Genomic DNA, 21,302 nt, shown 5'->3' on the forward strand with positions numbered 1-21,302 from the left:
CTATGAAGAGAACAAAGGTTATCAATAAATATTAGATTTGGCTCAATAGAACAGAAACCCCAAGGAAGAGTGTCTTAAACAAGGTAGTGATTTATTTATTTTTGTCACATACAGCAAGTCCGGAGACCTGCAGATCAGAGCTGGTATGTGACTCCACAGCCACCAGGGACCCAGGCATCTTTTATTTCTATAGTATGATGTTCTTTTTTAAAAAACATAATTTCAACGTTTATTTTAGATTCTGGGGGTATATGTGCAGGTTTGTTACATGGTTATATGGTGTGATGCTAAAGTTTGGGGTACAATTGAACCTGTCACCCAGGAAGCAAGCATAGTACCCAACAGTTAGTTTTTGAATCCTTGGCCCCGTTTTCCCTCCCCAATCTAGTATTCCCCAGTGTCTATTGTTGCCCTCTTTATGTCCATGAGTACCCAATGTTTAGCTCCCTTATAAATGAAAACTTGTGGTATTTGGTTTTTCATTCCTGCATTAATTCACTTAAGGATAACGGCCTCCAACTGCATTCAGTTGCTGCAAAGGACATGATTGCATTCTTTTTTATGGCTACATAGCGTTCCACATTGCATATGCACCATATTTTCTTTATCTAATCCACCGTTGATGGTCACCTAGTTGAATCCATGTCTTTGCCATTGTGAATAGTGCTGTGATGAATGTATTAGTGCATGTGTCTTTTTGGTAGAACTATTTATTTTCTTTTGGAGATATACCCAGTAATGGGATTGCTGATTCAAACGGTAATTCTGAGTTCTTTGAAACATCTCCAAACTGCTTTCTACCATGGCTGAACTGATTACATTTCTACCAACAGTGTATAAGCATTCTCTTTTCTCCACAGCGTCACCAACATCTGTTGTTTTTTGACTTTCAAATAATAGCCATGCTGACTGGTGTGGGGTAGTATCTCATTGTGGTTTTGATTTTCATTTCTCTGATGATTAGTGATGTTGGGCATTTTTTCATATGTTTTTGGCCACTTCTACATCTTCTTTTCATAAATTCACATCCTTCGCCCACTTTTTAATGGAGTTATTTGTTCTTTGCTTGTTGAATTAAGTTCCTTATAGATTCTGAATATTAGACCTTTGTCAGATGCATAGCTTGCGAATATTTTCTCCCTTTCTGTGGGTCGTCTGTTTACTCTGTTGATAGTTTATTTTGCTGTGCAGAAGCTATTTAGTTTAATTAGGTCCCACTTGTCAATTACTGTTTTTGTTGCAATTGCATTTGAGGACTTAGTCATAAATTCTTTCCCAAGGCCAATGTCCAGAATGGTGCTTTTTAGGTTTTCTTCTAGGATTTTTATAGTTTGAGGTTTTACACTTAAATCTTTAATCCATTTTGAGTTAAATTTTGTTTTTTTAAATTCTTACTTTTATTTTTTATAGTTCAGCTGGTTTCATATCAATTGAGTTAAATTTCATATATGGTGAATGGTAGGGTTCCAGTTTCATTCTTCTGCATATGGCCAGTCAGTTACCCCAGCACCATTAATTGAATAGAGAGTCTTTTCTCCATTGCTTATTTTTGTCAGCGTTGTCAAAGATCAGATAGCTGTAGGTCTGTGGCTTTATTTCTGGGTTCTCTATTCTGTTCCACTGGTATATGTGTCTGTTTTTGTACCAGCACCATAAGCATGATGACAGGATCAAGTTCACACTTAACAATACTAACCTTAAATGTAAATGGGCTAAATTCCTAAATTAAAAGACATAGACTGGCAAATTGGATAAGCAGTCAAGACCCATCCGTGTGCTGTATTCAGGAGACCCACCTTAAGTGGAAAGCAGGAAAAAAATAAAAAAATAAAAAATAAAAAACAAAAAAACAGGGGTTGCAATCCTAGTTTCGGACAAAACAGACTTTAAACCAACAAAGACCGAAAAAGGAAAAGAAGGGCATTACAAAATGATAAAGGGAAGAATTCAACAAGAAGAGCTAACTATTCTAAATATATATGCACCCTATACAGGAGCACCCAGATTCATAAAACAAGTTCTTAGAGACCTACAAAGAGACTTAGACTCTCACACAATAATAGAGGGAGACTTTAACACCCCACCCAGTATTAGACAGATCAACGAGACAGAAAATTAACAAGGATATTCAGGACTTGAATGCAGCTCTGGATCAAGCATACTTAGTAGACATACACAGAACTCTCTACTCCAAATCAACAGAATATACATTCTTCTCAGTGCCACATGGCACTTATTCTAAAGTCAGCCACGTAATTCGAAGTAAAACACTCCTCAGCAAATGCAAAAGAACTGAAACCATAACAAACAGCCTCTCAGACTACAGTGCAACCAAATTAAAACTCGAGATTAAGAAACTCACTCAAAACCACACAATTTCATGGAAATTGAACAACCTGCTCCTGAATGACTACTGGGTAAATAATAAAATTAAGATGGAAATCAAGAAGTTCTTTGAAACCAATAAGAACAAAGAGAATGTCCCAGAATCTCCAGGACACAGCTAACTCAGTGTTAAGAGGGAAATTTATAGCACTAATTTCTCACATCAGAAAGCTAGAAAGATCTCATATTGATACCCTAACATCACAATTAAAAGAGCCAGAGAGGCAAAAGCAAACTAATCCAAAAGCTAGCAGAAGACAATAACTAAGATCAGAGAAAAATTGAAGGAGATAGAGACACAAAAAACCTTCCAAAAAAATCAATGAATCCAGGAGCTATTTTTTTTTGAAAAAAAAATTAGCAAAATAGACAGACTGCTAGCTAGACTAATGAAGAAAAGAGAGTAGAATCAAATCAAATAGACACAATAAAAAAGGGATATCAGCATGGACCTCACAGAAATACAAACTACCATCAGAGAATACTATAAGCACCTCTATGCAAATACACTAGAAAATCTAGAATAAATGGATAAATTCCTGGACACATACACCCTACCAAGACTAAACCAGCAATAAGTTGAATTCCTGAATAGACCAATAACAAGCTCTAAAATTGAGACAGTAAGTAGTAGCCTACCAAACAAAAAAAAAGCCCAGGACCAGACAGATTCACAGCTGAATTCTACCAGAAATACAAAGAGGAGCTGGTACCATTCCTTCTGAAACTATTCCAAACAATTGAAAAGGAGGAACTCCTCCCTAACCCATTTTATGAAGCCAGCATCATCCTGATACTAAAACCAGGAAGAGATACAAGAAAAAAAGAAAACTTCAGGCCAATATCCCTGATGAACATTGATGTGAAAATCCTCAATAAAATACTGGCAAACCGAATCCAGGAGGACATCAAAAAACTTATCCATCACAAATAAGCTGGCTTCATCCCTAGGATGCAAAGCTGGTTCAACATATGCAAATCAGTAAATGTAACCCATCACATAAACAGAACCAAAGACAAAAACCACATGATTATCTTAGTAGATGCAGAGAGGGCCTTTGATAAAATTCAACATCCCTTCATGTTAAAAACTCTCAATAAACTAGGTATTGATGGAACATATCTCAAAATAATAAGAGCTATTTATGACAAATGCACAGTCAATATCATATTGAATGGGCAAAAGCTAGAAGAATTCCCTCTGAAAAGCAGTACAAGACAAGGATGCCCTCTCTTACCACTCCTATTCAATGTAGTATTGGAATTTCTGGCCACGGCAATCAGGCAAGAAAAAGAAATAAAGTATTCAAATGGGAAGCGAGGAAGTCAAGTTGTCTCTGTTTGCAGATGACATGATTTTATATTTAGAAAACCCCATCATGTCAGCCGCAAAACTTCTTGAACTGGTAAGTAACTTCAGCAAAGTCTCAGGATGCAAAATCAACATGCGAAAATCACAAGAATTCCTTTACACTGACAATAGGCAAGCAGAGCCAGATCATGAATGAACTCTCATTCACAACTGCTACAAAGAGAATAAAATATCTAGGAATACTGCTAACAAGGGATGTGAAGGGCCTCTTCAAGGAGCACTACAAACCACTGCTCAAGGAAATAAGAGAGGACACAAACAAATGGAAAAACATTCCATCCTCATGGATAGGAAGGCTTAATATCGTGAAAATGGCCATGCTGCCCAAAGTAATTTATAGATTCAATGCTATTCCCATCAAACTCCAATTAACATTCTTCACAGAATTAGAGAAAACTGTTTTAAATTTCATATGGAATCAAAAAAGACCCCATATAGACAGCACAATCCTAAGCAAAGAGAACAAAGCTGGTGGCATCACGCTACCTGACTTGAAACTATACTACAAGGCTACAGTAACCAAAACAGCATGGTACTGGTACCAAAAGTCATATAGACCAATGGAGCAGAAGAGAGACTCAGAAATAACACCACACATCTACAGCCATCTGATATTTGACAAACCCGACAAAAACAAGCAATGGGGAAAGGATCTCCTATTCAGTAAATGGTGTTGGGAAAACTGGCTAGCCATATGCAAAAACCTGAAACTAGACCTCTTCTTTACACCTTACACAAAAATTAACTCAGATGCATTGAAGACTTACATGTAAAACCCAAAACCATAAAAACTCTAGAAGAAAACCTGGGCAATACCATTCAGGACATACACATGGGCAAAGACTTCACGACAAAAGTGCCAAAAGCAATTGCAACAAAAGCCAAAATTGACAAATGGGATCTAATTAAACTAAAAAGCTTCTGCACAGCCAAAGAAACTATCATCAGAGTGAACAGGCAACTTACAGAATGGGAGAAAAATTTTTGCAATCTGCCCATCTGACAAAGGTCTAATATCAAGAATTTACAAGGAATTTAAACATATTTGCAAGAAAAAAAACCAAACAACTCCATCCAAAAGTGGGCAAAGGATATGAACAGACACTTCTCAAAAGAAGACATTTACATGGCCAATAAACATGAAAAAAACTCAACATCATCGATCATCAGGGAAATGCAAATCAAAACCACAATGAGATACCATCTCACACCAGTCAGAACAGTGATTATTAAAAAGTCAGGAAATGATAGATACTGGTGAAGTTGTGAAGAAATAGGAACGCTTTTACACCATTGGTGGGAATGTAAATTAGTTCAACCATTGTGGTATGGCAATTCCTCAAGGATCCTAAACCCGAAATACCATGTTCCCCAGTATTCCCATTGCTGAGTATATACCAAAAGGGATATAAATCATTCTATTATAAAGACACATGCACAGGTATATTTATTGCAGGACTATTTACAATAGCAAAGACATGGAACCAACCCAAATGCCCATCAATGATAGACTGGATAAAGAAAATGTGGTACATACACACCATGGAATACTATGCAGCCATAAAAAGGTATGAGATCATGTCCTTTGCAGGGACATGGATGAAACTGGAAGCCATTATCCTCAGCAAACTAACACAGAAACAGAAAACCAAACACCACATGTTCTCACTCATAAGTGGAAGTTGAACATTGTGAACACATGGACACAGGGGAACAACATACACAAGGACCTGTTGTGGGGTTGGGGGTAAGGAGAGGGACTTAGAGGATGGGTTTATAGGTGCAGCAAACCACCATGGAACACATATACCTATATAACAAACCTGCATGTTCTACACCTGTATCCATTTTTTTTTAGAAGAAGTAAAGAAAAAGAAAGATGGCTGCAGTCATCCTAGCCATCATTCCATTATGGCATTTAGATGGAGAAGAAAGACAATCTCTTCCTGTGTGACTGCTGATCTTGCTTCAAGTTCACTGGTCCTTTCTTCTGCTATCTCAAACCTGTTATTGACCCTTTGTAGTGAAATTTTCATTTCTAATGTATCTTGTCATTTTTTTCTTTGACCAGTGGACAATTTAGAATTGTGTTGTTTAATTTCCACATACTTGGGGATTTCCCAGATATCTTTCTATTGTTAATTTTCAGTTTAATTCAAACTGGTCAGAAAAATTTCTCTGTATTAAGTAAATCCTTTTATATCCATTGAGATTTTTTAATAGTCCAAAATATGGCCTATCTTGGAGAATGTTCTATGTGCACTTGAAAGGCATATTCTACTGTTGTAGGATGGCGTGATCTACCAATATCAATTAAGTCATGTTGTTTGGTAGTATATTTCAAGTCTTCCCTGGCCTCATGGATTCTGAGAGAAAAGTGTTTCCCAGCATAATTGTGGGACTCTGAAGTGCAGTCTCCCAATTGTGGACTTGTCTATTTCTTTTCTCATTTCTGTCTTATCTTGATTTACATATTTTGAAACTCTGTTATTAGATGGATATATATGTGGGACTTTCATGATTTCTTGATGATTCATCATGATTTCTTGATTTGAACCTTTTATAATTTCAAATTTTCCGAGTTTATCTCTGGTATTACTTTAATTGCTAGTACTGAATCCTACTCCGTCTGATATTAACATGGCTATCTAGCTTTCTTATCATTATTAGAGTTTGTATGATATCACATTTTCCATCCTTTGACTTTTAACCCATTTGTGCATGTGTTTTTAAATTCTTATAGGTAGTACATAGATAAGCTTTGCTTTTTAAATTCTGGTCTAACAATTTCTACCTTTTAACTGGAGCACTTAGCCAATTTACATTCAATGTAATTATCCATATAGTTAGATTTAAGCTACCATCCTGCTGTTGGTTTTCTATTTGTCCCATCTGTTCTTCCTTCTATTTTTTTTCTCTTTTTCTGACTTCTTATGGACTAAGTATTTTTTTAATGTTCTATTATGCAGTCACTATTGGCTTATTAGTTATACCTATTGGTTTTTGTGTTTTTAAAAAATTTGTTTGAGTTCACAAAATATACTTTTAATTTATTCCAGTGTATATTGAAATCCTATAAATCACTCTATGCATAGTGTGCAAGAAGCTTACCACAGCATACCTCCATTTTCCCCATATATCTTTTGTGATATTATTGTCATACATCTTGTTTACACATATGCTATAAACCACACAATATATTATTAGCGTTTTACTCTATATGGTCAATAAAAATGAGAAAAAAAACTACTCATATTTATCCATGTATTTACTATTTCTAACATTCTTTATTCCTTTGGGTAGAGGGATGATATGAGTTTCCATCTCGTATCTTGTATTTCTGCCTAAAGAGGTACCCCAACATACTTTTGTAATGCAAGTTTGCGGGTGACAACTTAACTTCTTTGTTCTCTAAGAAAAAATGCTTTATTTTGCTTTCATTATTGAAAGATTGGGGCATGAGGTATAGAATTCAAGGTTGATGGAGTTTTTTTCCCTTTCGGTATTTTAACCATATTACTCTATTTTCTTTTGGTTTGCATAGCTTCGAAACAGAAGTCTGTGAAGTTCATAGCTTTGTTCCTCTTGACATAATGTATTTTTCTATTCTGGTTGTTTTAAGGTTTTCTTTCAATCATGGGTTTTCAAAAGCTTGATTGTAATGTGTCTTGGTGTGGTTTTGATTTGTGTTTATTCTGCTTTGCATTCATTCAATTTCTTGGATCTATGGGTTTACAATTTTCATTAAATATGGAAAAATTTGGCTATTTCTTCAATTTTCTTCTGTCTATGCAATCTCCTTCTGGGATTACTGTATACATATGTTAGATTGCTTGATATTGTTCCATGAGTTGCTATTTTACTCTTTATTTATTTTGGCTCTTTCTCCTTCTGTGCTTCATTTTGAATATCTTATATCACTATGTCTTCAAGGTCAGTAAACATTTTTTTCTTCAGTCTAATCTGCCACTAATCTCTGCCAGTAAATTTTTTATTTCAGATATTTTATTGTTTATCTCTAGAAATTTTATTTGATTTTTTGTATCTTCCATTTCAATCCTTATTGTGTTTCTGCCTTCTTTTGAATCTTTGAAAATCCTATTAAAGATCTTGTCTGCTAATCCCACAGTCTCTATCTCCTCCTGCCTGTTTCCACTGTCTGAATTTTCTCCAGGTTTTGGGCTAAATTGCTATGTTTTTTCATATATCTAATAAGTTTTGACTGGATGATGTATATTGTGAATTTTACATTCTTGAGTGCTGGATTTTCTTGTGCACCTTTAAGGGGTGTTGAACTTTTTATGGCATGCAGTTATTTGCAGATCAGCTTGATCCTTCTGAGGTTTGTTTTTAATCTTTTAAACTTTCTTAGGGTGGGTCATGAATAGCTTTAATTCTAAGTTAGTTTAGCCCATTGCTAATATGTGATTCACCTGAGGTCTCCACTGAAGGCCTGAGAGTCTGAGAGCTCTTTTACTCTAGCTGGTCAGAATTTGGTCATCTCTCAGTCACGTGCATGCTCTGCAAACTGTCCAGCTTATAGCTCCCTGGTCGCTCTTTTCTCAGCTCTGTGGATCTTCACTCTATGCTTATATGATTTAGTGTTCAGTAACAGATTCAGAGGATCTCGTGCAATTTTCTGGAGCTATTTCTTTAAGCAGCTTCTTCCTCTCCAGTACTCTGCCTTGCAAATTCTAGCCCCTTCAGCATTTCTGAACTGCAATTTCATTTCATCAACTCAGAAAGAGCTATGCCCTACTTGAGATCACCTTTCCTGCAGAAAGTGCCTCCAGACAGAAAGACAGGGTGGTAACAAGCTCATTTTGCTCTATCTTTTTCGGTGTTGCCCAATGTCTGACAACTCTTACCTCACATATTTGGTTTGTTTTTTTAGTTAACAGTGAGAAAATAAGTCTAGTCCCAGTTACTCCATCATGGCTAGAAATAAAATCACCAAACAATCTTTTAATATCCATATCACTAGCATAATTCTAGTCATACAGTTAAAATATTTTTGAATAAAATATTAAACATTTCTTTGCTGAATTATTACTCACAAAATATTCATGCATTTGTGTTTTCAGGACATTGTACTAAGCACCGTGGAAGTTTGCATTTTATGGAACAATCTCTTCCTAAAAATTTCATCTGATTAAAATGTAAGATAGATTAAAATGTATTCACAAGTAGCATAAAATAAGATTAACTGTGCATACAAGTGTGGTTTTAAATGCACTTAAGACAAGTCACACTTTCACAGCCATTTAAATCAGCCTGATGGGGTCTCATAGGAGGTGAGGGTAGGGAATATAAGCCAGCCATGTCACTGGCAGACGTGAAATGGAGTCAAGAATTGTTACTCATTTCCATAGATGGTCACTTATTGGATCTGGAAAAAACAAAACAAAACAAAACAAACAACAACAAAAAACTGCTCCAGAAGAATCAAGTATTAAGTATTTCTTCACAGATTCTGTGAGGGAATAGCTTTGTCTGTTCTGAGGGAACTAATGTAAATACAGCATCACACCATTCAAAAGGAAATTTGCTTACATATTCTTGGAACATTTGGAAGTTTTTTACTTTTTGCTTTGTAAGAGTAAACAGACACTATGTGAATTTTTAAAAAACCTTTTCAAAACCTAGCTGGGTGTGGTGGCACATGCCTGCAGTCCCAGATACTCAGGAGGGTGAGGTGGAGGACTACTGGAGCCCAGGAGTTTGAGGATGCAGTGAGCTATGATCATGCCACTGCACTCCAGTCTTGGGGACAGAGTGAGACCCTGTCTCTAAAAGACAAAAGAAAACCTTTTCCAAAAACTCTTTTCTATTGAAGGCAATCAGTTGTAAATTTTTCTTTCTCTGAAACTCTAAACAACTCCTTAATGTCACCTGGGCCTAACCATATCTTCACCCTCAACTCTCCTCACTCTCCCTCTCACCCCTTACTTGCCTCAGGGCTTTTGCACATGCTTGGGAAGCTCTTCCTCTCCCATCCTCCCCTCCCTTTCTTACCCTGATAGCTCCTTGTAATTTTTTATGTTTCAACTTAACTGCCTCAAAGAGGCCTCCCAGGATCACCCGATTTAATAATATTGTTCCTTTAATTCTCCCCCAAAAGACTATTATTTTCCTTCAGATAATGAATGCTGGTTCTTCCTGGCCTGTTTGCCCTCAGATCTATGGCCTCACCTTTTCCCTGGCCAGCTCTATACCTCTGGGGAGTGACCGCTGTGATCAGACTTGCTTTCCCAGACTACCTTGCTTTCTGACTTCTGCAGCGGCTAAACCTTTGGGAAGTACTGATGGACAGAAAAAAGGCAGAAAGAGGAGAAAAAGTGAAGTTTTTCTCCCTTCTCTTGTAGTTTTGATTTTACCTGCCCAAAGGCTGAAGATCCCCTTGTGTCTTCCACTCACACCAGGCACCCCCTTTTCCATGATCCCAGTCTCCCTTGGGCAGCTCCTGTCTTGGTTCCGGATCCCCTCAGATGGTACGGGGGCCTGCACTCTGATAACATCACCTCTTCTCTTTGTCCCTTTGTTGAAGGACTTCCTGCTGTGAACCTCTGGGTTCCTCCACTATCCCAGACTTCTTGGCATTTTCATCACCCAGATAAGTAACAGATTCCCTGCATTCAATTCCCTCTGCTCTACTTACTCAGTTTCTCCCTTTCTGGTTGAATCCTGACTGACACAGTATCAAATTGTAGATCATCGGCCACTGTTCCTTTCAATCTAATGTCTGAATAACCGCCCCTGCCCACACACACATTCCATGAGAACAAGAACAATATCTATTTTCTTCACGACAGAATCTCTAACACCCAGCACAGTGCTTGGCTTTGGGTTGTTGCCCAATTAATATTTATAGAAGAAATGCTTGAAAGGGAAGGTGGCAGGGATGAAATCAAATTTACCATCAGTCTCAGGTGACCCGAGTATGCTCCTCCCACCGCTTCTGTCCTGTGGATGGGCTGAGTGGATCATAGAGAGCAGTCCTTCATGGTTATGCAAAGAAGTTTTCCTGTGGGGAGACCAGAATGCTCAGCTTTGCTGCTATTATTATTTTCCCTTTTCTTTTTCTTTTTTTCATATTCAACTTTAGTGGAAAGAAAACTTTCTCATTTCCCATTTCAGCTCACTGAATTATTCATCAAAAACATTCTGCTGGTATTTCCTCCTCTGTCAGAGTTCTGCTGTTCCAGAAACACTCTGCCCTGGAGTTGCAATCAGAGCAATTAGCAGCCCATTACGGGATGCGCCTGTCCATGCCCTCAGGTTCCCGACCTGGGGCTGTGCTGATGGAGAGCCAGCCCTACCATGGAGTCTGATGTGTGTAGGCTGGCCTGAGCTCCTAGCCCCATTAATTGATGGGGAGCCCAGCAGGATCCTCATCTTCCTTTGCCAGGATCAGCTAATCGAGTAACCATCACGCTAACAGCTCAGGACTTTAGCTAACACCACCCTCTTAGCTGACAAGCTGATTCCACTGGGCCTCAGTTTCCTTAGCTCTAGAAAGGGAAGGACAGCCCTTGACTGCCTGCCTCACAGCACCATTGTGGCTGTATAGGCCCACCTTGACTCTCAGCTCTGTCCACTGCTGGAGTTCCAAAAAGCTAAGCAAATTGGTCAAATGTGCCTCTAGAAACCGATTTGCCTCTAAGGATGATTTCTCTCCTAGAGGGTGTTTCAGTTTTGTTACAAGCTTGTCCCTGTTACACAACTTCCATCTCTAGAAGGGAGGATCGATTTCTGTATTCCTCCTGGTGTCGCTCATCTACGTCTGTCCTCAAACGCATCCTCAAGGACCCATGTCTGTGTCCTGCTTGGAGCACTGAAAGATGAAAGAGCTCCACAGCAGCTCTTTGGGTAAAATAAGAGAGAGCATCCTCCCTACTATCATAGGTCTCTCTGGCTTTGTTGCTTTGGGGCTCTGGGGTGCCACCTCGGCATCTGGAGTGCTGGTATTAAGCTATATCTCTGGGCCGTAACTCAGTCCTTCTTCTCTGGGTTCTGCCATGCTGGGCAGGACTCTGCAAACCAGGGGTCTCCTTTGCCAGTGGCTCCCAGACAGGCTCTGCCGTTAGGGGGTGCTGGAGAGAATGGAAGCTGGAGGAGGAAGCAGGGACCAGCTCCACCCTGTTTGCTTTTTGCTTCTGTGAGCAGCACCCAGCAAGGCTTCTTCTCTCTGGCAGCAGTAGCTCATTCCAAAAGCAGCTGGTGAATCCACATTGCAGTTTTTCCATTTTTCATTTTGCAGAATGAGATGCATCACCCACTCCCTGGCCAGAGACATCGCACAAGCCGCCCAGCATCCCCTCCTCAGAGCTCTGGGTCTCATGAGCTGGGAAACACGAACACCAGCTGACTGCCTCTCCAACCTCACCCCCAGTTATCTTCCGGGTCCCTCCTCAAAACTTCCAAATCTTTTAACAATTCTAACCTCTTCCCTTGGTGTCTCCAGCCCCAGAGATGCTGGCTGCTGCCTACAGCTGCTGCCTTTGTTCTAACTTCAAGTACTCTTTTAAATCTTTTCAATTTCACAGCTAACAATTCTTTGCATTAATTTCTCTCTGTTCAAATGACTAGTAGTTTCTGACTCCTCCCAGGTTCCTAACTGATTGGGAAATAAGAGCTTGGAGCAGAGGCAGGGATGGAAGACAGCAGGAAGTGATGGCAGCTGGCAGAGCCTGGGGACACAGAGGACGCAGGATTGAGTGTGAGAAGAGGAGCGTACTGTAGACCGATGGGTTTCGATGGCCACCTGGGCTGTGTGTGAGCCACAACTGAGACACCTTCCAGGGACTGCCAGAAGCACCTGCAGGGATGGTGAATCAGGCTCTTGAAAGCACAGCATGAGTTTGGGAGCTCTGAGCTCAGAGGGCTGGGGATACTTGGCTAAAGAGGCTTAGTAGCCCGGAAGCCCTTCACACTGCAGCCTGTGTCTGAGCAAGTGAGGGGGCACCTGGATGGGTGTGCCCATCACTCCAGATGGTAAATGGAGAGAGGAAGAGATGCTTTCTCTAAGGGGGTCCTGGCTGGACTTGTCTTCCCCACAACCCAGACACTCTCCTGCCTGCCGCCTGTCCTAAGGTTTGGCAGGACAGACAGTCTAGGCGATCCCCTGTGACCAGCCCCAAGCCCATGCCTCCTTCAAGGTCAAGTTTAGATGCTGCTGCATGTAGGATAACCCTCTCCCCACAACCATCTCTCCTCGTACCGCATTGATAGTAGTGACTATCAGTACCACTCACTGGGCCAGAGGAACTGTTCCCAGAGGGATAGACACTTTTCCTACCCTCAGTGGGGTGTCAGTAGGAAAGAAAGATAAAAACCCAGCAGTGACTTTCTATCTATCTATCACCTATCTATCTATCTATCTATCTATCTAAACTAATGGTACCTAGTAGGTGTTCGATAGGTAATTATTAAGTAAATAATGGATGAACGAATAGATGCATAGTAATGAATGGATGGATGAATGGATGGATAGACAGACACATATCTCCCCTAAGATGGAGAGGCAGGTAGTCTGGGGCACAGTCATCTGTCACTAAGTCGTCCTCGAGTTCTTGATACCAGCATACTGTCTGACATGTCTATCCTTGGATGAGTTCATGTCTGGAGTGGGACAATGAGCAAAGGTGTAGAGGAAGGAAAAGCTAGAATGTATAAATGATCTGGAGCCAATGAACTTTCCCGCCTCCTGCTGCCTGCTCCTGGTATCAGAAATTTACCCTGCAGATGTTTCCCTTGGTTCAACATTGCACACTTGGCCAGTCCTCTTCTGGCCCAGCTTCACCAGGAGCTGTAACATCCAAGTGGGTCCTGGACCAAGCAGCTGATCCAGAGCTTTCTTTCCTAATGGGAGGAACCTTGAACCACAGAAGTCCTGGGTCTGTGAGACAGGCCCAGAGGAAGAAGTAAGGTGGAAGAGAAAGAGAGTCCACTGGGACAGATCTCCCTAATCTCACACCACCACTTTGTATAGAAACCACTCTGTAGCAACAAAAGTAAAAAAGCTGTACAGTCTGGTGGCTTTGCTTTGAAGCTACACTCAGACAGGGGCCATGAGTCACAAGGAACAGACAGAGGCCAGAGTTAGCCTACGGAACTTTTGCTAGGGCCTGCATGCTCTTGGAATCAATACCTGTGGAGAGGAGGAGAAGGAAGCAGGGCTGGGTAGAGGGAGGAAGTTTCTGGGGTTGGCGAGGGGGTTCTGAAGCTGGGTGGGCTTGCGCAACGTTCTAACTTGCGGGGTCTGCAGGACTTGTATATCCTGGTGTTGATTAGTCATTGGATGCGACTGTTCCTGAGGAGCAGTGTGGCCTTGGATGAGGCTGTGTTCTTCACCTGAGGTGTCTCCAGGAGGGCTGGTGTCTCAAGGCAGCTCCAGGCAGCACTCCCAGCAGGACAGCGGGTGGAATAAGCCTTCATCTCTACAGGGATTCTGGGGGCACCTTGAAGAAATGTTCATTGAATCCTGGAGGATGCGGCCCATGCTTCTTCTTCTTATCCAGCCTCAGTCGTCCTCCCCTGGCCTCTCTACTCCTCTCCTCCCCCACTCACCCCCCTGCCGCCTCCACAGCCCCACGCTCTACAGCCGGGCATTGCATTATCGGCTGGCTGCTGCTGTCAGAGTCTCTGGGAAGATAATCTATCCGGAAAAGTGCGTGCGAATTACTAAATCAATAAACACTGCTAACCTCTTGATTCACTGCTTCTCTGCAGAGAGCCCCTCAGCCCTGCAGCATCTTGCTTTAATAGGAGGAAAGCGAATGTGCTTAGTGGGCACAACCCACAGGCTGGGAAGGAAGGGGCAGCCACACGCGCCTGGGTGCCCACGATTAGGAGGCACCCCTCCTCCACCTCTGTCTTCAAGTTTCAGTCTTCACAGAGGTAAGCAGCAAGAAAGCACGAGTCCTGCTGTGTGCTTGAACTCACCTTCTAACCCTCAGCCAGATGTAGACATCACCTTAAAAGACCCACCCCAGATTCCATCCATGTAACATCTTGCCCTCACCAAGTCAAGGCAAAGGGTATAAACTCTGATTTGCTAAAGGTAGGAAGTATTGTCTGCTTATCCAAAGCAATTTTAAAGAAGGAAACTTTACAACATGCAAATTCAAATTATAAAAGGCTATTTTAATGATTAATAACAGCCACAGCTAAAACCTGCACAGTGCTCACTGCTTATTCCTTGCAGAACAACGTTTTAAGCTCTCTGCATAGATTAACTCACTTAATACACCATCTGAAGTGGTTATTATTATTACTGTTGTCCCCATTTTACAGATTACATTTTGTTCTCTGTTTTAGAGACCCCAGAGAGGTTAAACAACCAGCTCAAGATCACACAGCTAGAACATGGAAGAGCCAGAATTTGAACCCAGGGCCCATGCTCAAATAGATCAGTTCCATTCAACACACATTTGCAGCAGAATAACTTAGTGGTATTAATTTTTTCCTCCCTCCTCCCTTCAAGAAGGTAACAGAGTACTTTATATTTCCTCTCCTGAGAGATTTCCAGACAGAAAGGAGAAACTGCTCCAAGATCACCATTTATTCTGCTTTTTGTGGAAGGCTGCACTATTCTGGAGATATGAAACCCATGCTTCCTTACTGCCTACCTTGGCAAATGCTAAAACTTGGAAACAAAAGCTGGAGATGGGCATGTCCTTAAGTGTGGGGACTGCAGTGAGTTCCACCCTGCAGCTAGCACTTGGTCTCTTTACCAGGGGGCTGCCCTTGGAACCCCGTGGTGCCAGTGCATACCGATAGCTAGAAGTGTCCCCTGAGCAACATTTGATCAAGGACTGATGAAGGAGTCCCTTGTCCCTGATGGGAACATGCTAAGGTGTGGCCTACACACCAGCCCTCCATGCCCTCACACCCTCACCTGACCTGCTTTTCCATGCCCCTCCTGGATTTTCCAGGGAACACTTGCTAATAAGGCATATTCACACAAATCCTCATCTCTCGCTCTCTCCTGGAGAACCCTGCATAAGACACCACACTCAGGGCTAATAGACCAGAGAGGAAACAGCATCATGAGGGTCCAGTGGGAGCTGCAGCTTGGTGGAAAGGCAGCCACTGTCCAGGGGGCAGCCCAGGGCAGCGAGGGAGAAGGGAGGAAGTACTCCAACCACTCTTCTGTGCACTGGTCTCCTGCCTGTGCCTCCGGTTGGCTGGGTCCTCAGCTCAGAACTGGCGTTAGTTCACTTCTGCCACATTCTACTGGCCCAAGAAAGTCACAGGCCTGTCCAGATTCAAGGGATAGGAACATAGACTCCAGGGAGTGGTGCCAACTTAGGGCCATTTTTAGAGTCTGCCACACTACCCATGCCAGCGTACCCCTTGGAAGAGTTTTCTGCTCTCCAGTTTCAAAACTGCTGGGTTACCTAGCATGAGTGAACCAAGCTATGAAGGGCACCCAGCTACTAAGTGGAATCTTGGAAAACGGAGCCCAGGCAGTCAGATTCCGCAGCCAGGGTTCTGAACCCATCACTCACTGCTGTGTTCCTGCATGAGCACAGGGCCTGGGGCATGGAGGCTACACGGTGGTTTTAAATTAGCCACCACAGATACGCAAGCAACATCTCATTTATTCTCTAAGAAATAAATGAAACTGGACTCTGAGCTCTTATGGAGTTGAAGGAGAATTCTATTCCCTTCTCCCCGAAGCCATGCCATGGTCCTGGTGTCTGGTGAGAACACAGCATTCTTTGAGGAGCCTTCCATCATCAGCTCCCTCTGTGATGCCTAGCAAACAAGCCTGCTGAGACCACTGGAACCTGACCTGGTGGTAGGGCCTCTGGACCTTATAGACTGGACCTTGGGGGTTATAAGTGTACCCCACAATCTTTCCCCTCTGAGGCTGTGCAGTTTCCTTGAGGCAATGTCCACCATCCTCTGATCCCTTTGCAGACTGTGGGCTTTCTCTCTTCCTTTGTAAAAGTTTTTCAAAATAGGAACTAAAAATCAATGGAATTTGCACATCTAGTTTTAGATACTCTCAACTGTCATGGTGTATTGGTTGTAATATTCTTCCTGATGTGGAGGCATTCATTAGGATATCATGGGGGAGGGCAGATATTAATATCGGGAAGGACAAGAGCATATGCCCCTCAATGCCATGCTAGTGGCCTTTCATATCATTTCCCAATGACCTGGAGGAAGGGTGGGTAAGAATAAACACATCACCTGACTTGTAGGTCTATCTTACTTCCTGCTGTTCACTGGAGAATTGTCTAGCAGATACATGCCCCTTGTTTATAAGCTGGCTCTCTTTTACAAATGACCTCAAGCTTCCACCAATCACGAGGGTGTTAACCCTTCTAGAGTCTTCCATTCCTACCCAGAAAGTTAGCCAAATGCCACAAAGTCAGGGAGCATCTCCATAAGTTCCCTCACTGTGCCATCATTAATGGGCTGGACCAAGTAGATTCAGGTGTGGGGGAAGAGTTGCAGTGGAACTGCTTCATGGCGTCCATTGGACTGGGGAGAAGAAAAGATTACCAGGCTATCTCAATTCAACCTCAGCATCCCCCTTCCCTAGTGTTCTGAAAACAATGCAGCTTCTAGCAGAGGTCTGCACCTTGACCCAATGGCTGGCCAACCAGTCTTGGTCTCCATTGCCTCCTGGGCCCTGTGACAAAGAAGTGATGGTGGCCCCACTGGCTCACCCTTCAGTAACCTCTGGGAACACAGTAAGAGGAAGGGGAATAAACTGAGAAGGTCAGAGGTCCATGAACATGCCTTGCATTTTTCCAGGGGACCCATTTCTCCATGGTCCCCAATGCCACCAACTGCTGGATCATTAAAGGGAGGCATCATCTCTTTCTGGAGTAGGTCATTCTCAACTTGCCCCCAGACCCATTCCTTGCCCTTCGTGGCCCTGTTCTTTGTCCTAGAGGCTGACTCCAGGCTCTCTTGCTGGACTTCTAGCTGGGTTTGACCCATGGGAGATGCGGGCAGGAGACTGGGGTAGTCTCCTTGGTTGCCTCCTACCTGCTCTGCTCCAATGCAGGCCCTCTTCTCATCAGGCTTGGATCACCCTCTTTCCTCCCCTTTGTCCTTTCAGCCCTAGGGGTGGAACTAGCTTCCTGATGGTGCTGGTCTCCAGGTGCTTCAACATCCCCATCTGTTCCCTTAACCCTGCCCACCCCTCTGGAAGTATCCCCTTCATTAAAGTTCCTTTATTTGAAACATCCAGGGTGAATCCATGTCCAGCCTGACTGGTACAATATGAGGTGCCTCCGTCCTCCGAAGAGGAAGCAGGCAACGTCTGTGAGGGCCTGGGCTGCTGGCAACAGGTGCACAAGGAGCGAGAGGGTCCACTTCTCTCCACAAGACCCATGATTACACTGGGCCTCTCTTGAGCTCCGGTACAGCCACCCCTTTTTCCTCACTTGCAGTGATCCAGGACCTAATCTGGTTTTAAGACAAAGTGCTGTAGGCTGGGCATGGTAGCTCACACCTGTAATCCCAGCACTTTGGCAGGCTGAGGAGAAGGGAGGGTCACTTGAGTCCAGGAGTTCAAGATCAACCTAGGCAATATTGGATAAAGGTGTCCTGGGGTCAAGAGTTCTGCTTCTCCATCCTGCTGGCTGTGTGGCTTGGGGCCAGTTCCACCACCCCCGTGAGCCTCTGTTTTCTTCCAAGGCTCTCCCAAGTATGCAGCAGGCAGGAGATATGACCTGGTGGGCTTGAAGGAGACAGGTCCAGGTGCTAAAGAGAAGGACTGCAGGCCTACAGAGGGGTGGGAACAAACTGATGGGCAGACCTGGAGGCCGGCAACTTATTCACAGCAGCCAGCCAGCACAATGGAGCACCTGGTGGATGCTGGGCATGTTGGCAGGGGTGAAGGGTCCTGAGGGCTCATAGTTCAGTCACAGGGAGCAGTGCCGTACCCCACCTCCCAAACAAATAAGAGTCACGGTGCATGATCCATGTGCTCAGTGCTCAGTGCAGATGCAAAATGGTTCGATGTCTCAGCGGAAGTGTTACAAAGGGGTTACATTCAAGATGGGTTTTTCATGGGATGAGAAGTTGGTGAGGACATTTCAGGCAGAGAGAACTGCGTTTGCAAAGCCCAGCTGGGATGAAGCAGCACAGTAGAGTAGACGAAGGCAGGCCATTCAGAGCATCTGAAATGTTGGCGCCATACAGTCTGGTGGGGGTCGGGGTAGACAGGAGAAGCAATGTGGCCATTGCAGGGTCTCTCAGGTCAGGTTCCCCAGAAGTGAACCTGAGACAGGGATTCTTGTGCAGATGCCTGGTTGAGAGAGTGCTCACTGGAGAAGGCAGCGAGGGAGGAGGCTGGGGCAGGGGAATGAACAGAACTAAGATGTGCTCTTGGGCAGGGTCTATCTATAGCCCCATCCCCACTGCAGGAGCTCTGGAGCAGGCATTAATCTGGGCTTAAGACAAAGTGCTGCAGGCTGGGCATGGTAGCTCACACCTGTAATCCCAGCACTTTGGCAGGCTGAGGAGAAGGGAGGGTCACTTGAGTCCAGGAGTTCAAGATCAGCCTTGGCAACATGGTGAGACCCTGTCTCTACAAAAATAAAATGAAAAAACTAGCTGGGCATGGTGGTGCATGTCTATAGTCCTGTCTACTCAGGAGGCTGAGGCGAGAGGATTGATTGAGCCCGAGAGGTCGAGGCTGCAGTGAGCCATGATCGAGCCACTGCACTCCAGCTTGGGAGACAGAGTGAGACCCTATCTAAAAAAAAAAAAAAGGGTCTGTGTGTGTGCTGGGGGTCAGGGTTTGGGGCCTGTGGCTGCAGGGACTGGGGTGAGCGAGACTCCTGGGTTAGATGGTTCGTGTCTCCACACAGCTGTGGCAGCAGCCACACTCACTGCAGCTAGGGTGCAGGGGCCTGCAAACAAGGGGATCTGGGCTAAACTTGGGAAGCCTTCACCATCTGCCTTCATATCCAGGGTCCCCCTGTGGACCTCCTGCTCTGGATCCCTCAGGAGGCAATAATGCTGGCCTGATCTGCCAGTCAGCAGGGGGCTGAGCTCCTGAGGCCCATCAGCATTCCAGATGAACAGAGAAACCCTCTTCCCAGATTGGGGCAGTTGGAAGTGGTGAGCACGGCCACATAAGGAGAGAAGTCAGGGGAGGTGTCTGACCTCCTGAGAGCACTGAGGTCTGATGCAGGCTGGAAGAACATGCCCATCAGATGTATTTCTGGGTGACTTGGGGCCCCTGCCTGCCCTGGTGGGATGGAGGACTGCCTGCCCTCATGCTGCTCTATTCCATAAAGGCTGAAAGGGCACATGGGGACCTCAGAGGGCATTACCCTGCACCTCTGTTGTGTGGCCTCTGGCTCAAGGTTACCTTGTAATTGCAGATGCTTGGGCCCGAAGTCAGCATACTCCACCTGCAAAAGAATCAGCAAGATCTTCCCACCCTACTCCCTGCCACCTCTACTCCCTCAGTCCCCATATCAGCCTGTCTCACCAGATTCTGGCAGAGTATCAGGCTGATCAGGGAGATGATGCAGCCTAGAGGAAAGAGCTTGGATTTTGGAGTTGGAAGGGCTGGGACTCCAGGGCTGATTGTGCCCTTGGACACGGTGCTTTCCTCATTTACAGACTGAGTCTAAAGGACAGAGGGACCCTTTGTTGAGTGCTTGTCACGGCCCAAGCCCTTAACATGAATCCTCATGGAATCCACATGCACTACACTGCAGATGAGAAGACTTGACCCAGAGAGGGCATGGCATGAAATAGGGGCCTGGTTTCTTATCTCTCCCCTTCCAATGCCACCTGGGCACCTTAGATCACTCTCTTGCTACAAAACCTGCAACTATGACTACATAAAATTAGCACCCACGGATGCTGGCTCCTACCTATCTGTCTAGCGTGATCTCTTGACATCCCTGCCCTCACTCTCTATTCTCTAGACCCAGAGGTGGTCTCTCAGACCTCCAGTCTTTTGCTTCCCCTTGGAATGCCCCAATCCTTGCTTAACTAACTCCCAGTTGACATTCAGCTTCAGTTCCACTGAGCCTTCACCATCCAGCCCATCCCAGCCTGTGGCTCTGGGGAGGTCCCTCAGCATCCTGGGCTCACCTCTGCCACCTCCACAGTACACTGGCCAGTCACAGTCCACTTGTCCAGCTTTCCCAAAGCTTCTTGAAGCTGTAGCTGCCCTTTATCCCTCTCTAGGTGCCATCCTTGGAACCCATACAGGGCCTGCCATCAGGGAGTGACCAACACACAGCAAGTCCCCACAAGCGACCCTGAAATGGAGAGAATGCTCCATTCTGGGATGGCCAGTTCTAGGGGCCACATCGCTGACCCAGACTCCACCAACTCCTTTAATGATACCTTCCCAAAGTTTTCGTTGTTGACATCTGAGCTTTGCAAAAGTGCTTTTTAAATAGTTGTGGTGTTTTCTTTCTTCTTCTTCTTTTTTTTTTTTTCTGCTGCTGTTATTATTTTAGGTAATTTTTGCCCCAGTCAGTGCACCTAGAGAGCTTTTGACAAGACTCTGCAAGAATAAAATTGTTTTGCAAAGAAAAAGGTGGAA

General features: G+C 43.8%; 1 protein-coding gene across 1 annotated transcript in view; it reads right to left on the minus strand.

The window, feature by feature from the left end:
* HIGD1A (HIG1 hypoxia inducible domain family member 1A) overlaps positions 1–21,302 on the minus strand; it is a 1,051,097-nt gene that overhangs the window by 1,029,409 nt on the left and 386 nt on the right. The gene's annotated exons all lie outside the window — the stretch shown is intronic.

The sequence above is a fragment of the Macaca thibetana genome, chromosome 2 (assembly GCF_024542745.1).
Source record: "Macaca thibetana thibetana isolate TM-01 chromosome 2, ASM2454274v1, whole genome shotgun sequence".
Classification (NCBI taxonomy): Eukaryota; Metazoa; Chordata; class Mammalia; order Primates; family Cercopithecidae; genus Macaca; species Macaca thibetana.